Source organism: Budorcas taxicolor, chromosome 8, assembly GCF_023091745.1.
Source record: "Budorcas taxicolor isolate Tak-1 chromosome 8, Takin1.1, whole genome shotgun sequence".
In the NCBI taxonomy this organism is placed as follows: Eukaryota; Metazoa; Chordata; class Mammalia; order Artiodactyla; family Bovidae; genus Budorcas; species Budorcas taxicolor.
In genome coordinates, this window is record NC_068917.1 from 32,120,093 (window position 1) to 32,125,737 (window position 5,645).

Genomic DNA, 5,645 nt, shown 5'->3' on the forward strand with positions numbered 1-5,645 from the left:
GCTGTATTATTACCATATTTCTTACTCTGAATGATCATTTCAATCATGAGCTGTTGTTTCTACTAAAATTTGCTTCTAAATTGATTTGCTGTATACAAATTTATCCCAGGCTAGACTTGCTATTTTATCCTTCATAGCTATTTTTGTCACATAATTAGTAGGAATAAAATTGAATGAAGATATTTTGAAAGTAAATAAAGGTTCTTGAGAATTATTGACATAGTTGGGAATTTCTCAACTCAGGGTATATGTCTAAAGAAATCAGCTTCCTAGGTGGTTTAAACAGAGGAGAGGTGTAGTCATGGTGGGAAAGTAACATATCCTGGGTGCTTAGGCTTGTTCTGTCTCCTGTGGTGAATAGGCATGCATAATTGATATGAAAAATGGAGTTCTACAAGTTATTGATATTTGAGTTAAGGAATATGGACTTTAAAAGAAGATAATTAAGATGAAAAGTAAATGTCTATATCCAACATAAGTGCTGGAAAGAAAACAGGGAGCTTCTTTTCAAAAGAATGGGGAAAGATGTCTCCAATGCTGCAGCAAGCTCTTCTCTAGAGGTTTCAGTTCAGTTCAGTTCAGTCACTCAGTCGTGTCTGACTCTTTGCGACTCCATGAATCACAGCACACCAGGCCTCCCTGTCCATCACCAACTCCTGGAGTTCACTCAGACTCATGTCCATTGAGTCAGTGATGCCATCCAGCCATCTCATCCTCTGTCGTCCCCTTCTCCCCCTGCCCCCAAACCCTCCCAGCATCAGAGTCTTTTCCAATGAGTCAACTCTTCTCAAGAGTCTTCTCCAACACCACAGTTCAAAAGCATCAATTCTTCAGTGCTCAGCTTTCTTCACAGTCCAACTCTCACATCCATACATGACCACTGGAAAAACCATAGCCTTGACTAGACAGACCTTTGTTGGCAAAGTAAGGTTGCTTTTCAATATGCTATCTAGGTTGGTCATAACTTTTCTTCCAAGGAGTAAGTGTCTTTTAATTTCCATCTGCAAGTGTATTCAAATAGATTATTAATTATGATAGTGAAGGGGTCAGAGTATGCCACTGCTAAAATGGCACTTTGGCATATTTATTTTGAACTGAAGACAACTGAGAATCAACAGATGCAGAAAGAAGTCCTCTTAGAACGTCCCAATCTGACTAAAAGCAGAAACTTCTGATTAATGAGTACTGCCAGAAATCCCCTCTCCTGGGGAATTTTCTGGCCATGAAGAAGATGGAAAGTGGGCACCAAGATGGACCTGCACAAACAAACGTAATCAAAATAATACTAAAAAAACTCCTTCATGTAGATTGGGATTCCCCTGGCAGGCCAGTTGTTAGGACTTGGTGCTTCCATTGCTGAGGCCCCAGGTTCAATTCCTGGTTGGGGAACTAAGATCATGCAAACCACGTGCCATGGCCAAACAAAAAGTAAATAATACTTATTTTCCATTAATTTCCTCACATTTTTTTAAATTAATTGATTTATTTTAATTGGAGGCTAATTACTTTACAATATTGTAGTGGTTTTTGCCATGCATTGACAGGAATCAGTCATGGGTATACATGTGCTCCCCATCCTGAACCCCTCTCCCACTTCCCTCTCCATCCCATCCCTCGGGGTCATCCCAGTGCACCAGCCCTGAGCACCCTGTCTCATGCATCGAACCTGGACTGGTGATCTATTTCACATATGGTAATATACATGTTTCAATGCTGTTCTCTCAAATCATCCCACCCTTGCCTTCTCCCACAGAGTCCAAAATTCTCTTTTGCTGTCTCACATATATCCCATATATTTTCTTCTCACAATTTACTACCCCTAGAAGCTAAAAACCCTTTCTCCTTGTCTTATCACTTCTCCACAAATTTATTGTTGTTGTTCTTTAGTCACTTAATCATGTCTGACTCTTTTGTGACCACATGGACTGTGGCCTGCCAGGTTCCTCTGTCCATGGGATTTCCCAGGCAAGAATACTGGAGTGGGTTGCCATTTCCTTCTCTGAGGGAGCTTCCCAACCCAGGAATCAAACCAGCATCTCCTGCATTGGCAGGTGGATTCTTTACCAATGAGCCACCCAGGAAACCTTCCACAAATGTATTGCTCTTTGTTGAAATGATGTATAAGCCTCTGAGTCTGATCACCTCTTTGGGGCTTTCATTTTATTTCTGTAAACCTCTCATATGCACACATGATAACCTTTTTTTTTTTTCCCCTCCTGTTAATCTGGTTTTTGTCAGCCTAATTTGTAGGGTCCCATTCACTGTGAGAGTTGGACCATAAAAGAAAGCTGAAAGTGAAAGTCTCTCAGTCATCTCTGACTCTTTTCAACACCATGGATTGTAGTCCATGGAATTCTCCAGGCCAGTATACTGGCGTGGGTAGCCTTTTCCCTTCTTCAGGGGATCTTTCCAACCCAGGGTTCGAACCCAGGTCTCCCACATTGCAGGCAGATTCTTAACCAGCTGAGCCACAAGAGAAGCCCTCAGAAAGCTGAGTGCTGAAGAATTCGTGCTTTCAAAGCATGGTACTGGAGAAGACTCTTGAGAGTCCCTTGGACAGCAAAGAGATCAAACTAGACAATCCTAAAGGAAATCAACTCTGAATATTCATTGGAAGGACTGATGCTGAACCTCCAATACTTTGGCCATCTGATGCAAAAAGCTGACTCATTGGAAAAGACCCTGCTGCTGGGAAAGATTGAGGGCAGGAGGAGAAGGGGGCAATAGAGGATGAGATGGTTGGGTGGCATCACTGACTCAATGGACGTGAGTTTGAGCCAACTCAGGGAGATAGTGAAAGACAGGGAAGCCTGGTGTGTTGCAGTCCATGGGGTCATGAAGAGTCAGATATGACTTAGCGACTGAACAACAGCAATTCACAGAACATAAGAGGGCAGAGGGAAAAGTTTCTTCCTACACTACTTTACCCTAAAGAGATACCTTTCAAAATGAACATGAGACCCAAATTTCGGTAAAGAAATTTTTGTCCTGAAAAACAAAAGAAACTTGAGTCAGAAAGTATTCAGCTAAGTGATGAACAGAGCAGCTTAGAATATCTTTCTCTTCTATTAAGAAAACTGGGGAAAAGTTGTTTGTTTTTATTATTTTTTAGCAGTAGGCAGTAGTCTTGGTTTGCTGCCCTGAACTGGAAAACACATATTGAAGTCTATGGCAGAACACTGGCCCAGACCCCCAAGGTGTCAGAATCACAGGCAGGCTCGTTTGCAGCAGCATGGATAGACCTAGAGATTACCACACTAAGTGAGGTAAGTCAGAAAGAGTGAAGACAAATACCATACGATATCACTTAGATGCAGAATCTAAAATATGACACAAATGAAACCAATCTACAAAACAGAAACAGACCCACAGACATAGGGAACAGACTTATGGTTGCTGGGGGGAGGGAGGAAGGAGAGGGATGAGTGAGAGTTTGTATTAGATGAAAACTCGCATTTAGAATGGATAAACACCAAGGTCCTTCCGTATAACACAGGTATCTGTATTTAATGTCCTGGGATAAACCATAATTGAAAAGAATATGAAAAAAAGAGTGTATATATGTGTACAACTGAGCCACTTTGCCGTAGAGCAGAAATTAGCACAACATTGTAAATCAACTATACGTCAATGAAAAAAAAAACAGAGAATAAAAAATCATAGCAGAATGCAAGTTGAAGAGCTCCTTGGAAGAAAAGTTATGACCAACCTAGATAGCATATTGAAAAGCAGAGATATTACTTTGCCGACTAAGGTCTGTCTAGTCAAGGCTGCGGTTTTTCCAGTGGTTACGTGTGGATGTGAGAGTTGGACTGTGAAGAAAGCTGAGCGCTGAAGAATTGATGCTTTTGAACCGTGGTGTTGGAGAAGACTCTTGAGAGTCCCTTGGACTGCAAGGAGATCCAACCAGTCCATTACAAAGGAGATCAGTCCTGGGTGTTCTTTGGAAGGACTGATGCTAAAGCTGAAACTCCAATCCTTTGGCTACCTCATGTGAAGAGTTGACTCATTGGAAAAGATTCTGCTGCTGGGAGGGATTAGGGGCAGGAGGAGAAGGGGACGACAGAGGATGAGATGGCTGGATGGCATCACTGACTCGATGGATGTGAGTCTGAGTGAACTCCAGGAGTTGGTGATGGACAGGGAGGCCTGGCGTGCTGCGATTCATTGGGTTGCAAAGAGTTGGACACGACTGAGTGATTGAACTGAACTGAACTTAACTGATGATAATCAAGAAATCATCCTGTAAGCAAAAGTAATCAATCAGACCATCTGGACGGATCAACCCAATGGTTTTGTGAGTAGAAGCCAGTATTGAGAAAAAAACAAACCTAAAACCAAAGATGGCAGCTAGTGCTCACAGCCTGGCTTTTCTGAAATTGCTTTTGACCGTGCCAAACTTTTCTAAAATCAGTTGTGAGTGACTTTTGGCTTTTCCCAAAATGAATAATCCTTAGCAAATAAAAGACAAAATCTGAAGGTCTTTATCTTGAAGAGGTATTATTAAAATTAAATGTAGAATAATGATAAGGTTATGAGAAATGGTATATTCTCCCCTAAAACAAACACCTGGGATCATATTCAATGAACAATTTTTTGTATATCCACTGTATGGAACAAGTTGCAAAGTTCTAGAAGAGATGAGATGAACCTTCATTTGGATATCTCTTAACTAACAGTATGATATGTGGCAACACTGGTCTTGGGACTCATAGCCGCCCTGACATGTGAGCCAGGACGATTCCTAACACATGTTTCAGGTTTCTCCACCAGTCAGCAGTATTTCTCTGTGCCCATCTCATCAGTTTGTCTCTCCAGGAACCACTATTTCAAGTCATATACACAGGTTCACCAGTGCAATGCATGTCAATCAATGTATGTATCTTAAAAGACATTTTGAAAAACATGTTAAAATGTGAATCTTTAGGAAATAATGAAAAATCCACACTCATATTTAACTCCTTACAATGATGCCAGTCACAGTTGTGGAGTCCTATACCGAGGTTACAGGTGTGGAGCCCAGTACCAAGGTCACAGGATAAAAATCTCTGACACTGACCAAGCCCTATAGCAACTGTTGCCACGAGCTTCCAGATCTAAACCAGCCAGTTTCCTGACCCCATATTAGGTAAAATTTCCACCCTACAGCATCCTAACCAATCACCTAATGCCACCATTACAGTAGGAATTTTCTCTGTCTTGGTGTTATAAAAATCTAGCTACTAGCTTGTGAAAGGGTTTGGCTCTCCCTTGAGCCAGCCTGCTGTTTTAACAGTGTCTCCCCCTCTAATAAACTTTATTCTCCCCACATTCTGCCTCATGTCTGGAAATTCATTTCCAACCCAAGCACGGACCATGACAGCAGTGTTGCTTAAAAATAGGGAAAAACTGGGAACAAATGACCTCTCTAATATCTGGAGATTGTTAGATAAATATGGTAAATCAAAACAAAGGAATACAACGCAGCTGTTGAAAATGATGTTAGAGACGAGAATATCTTAACGTGGGAAAGCTCTTTGTGATTTATAAAGTGAAATGAAACAAGATGATTAAAATGCATATTTCTTATGGTCCTCATTTTATAAATTGATACATATGAATATTATTCATTGGAAAAAGGTCTGGAATGATAAATGTGAATGGAT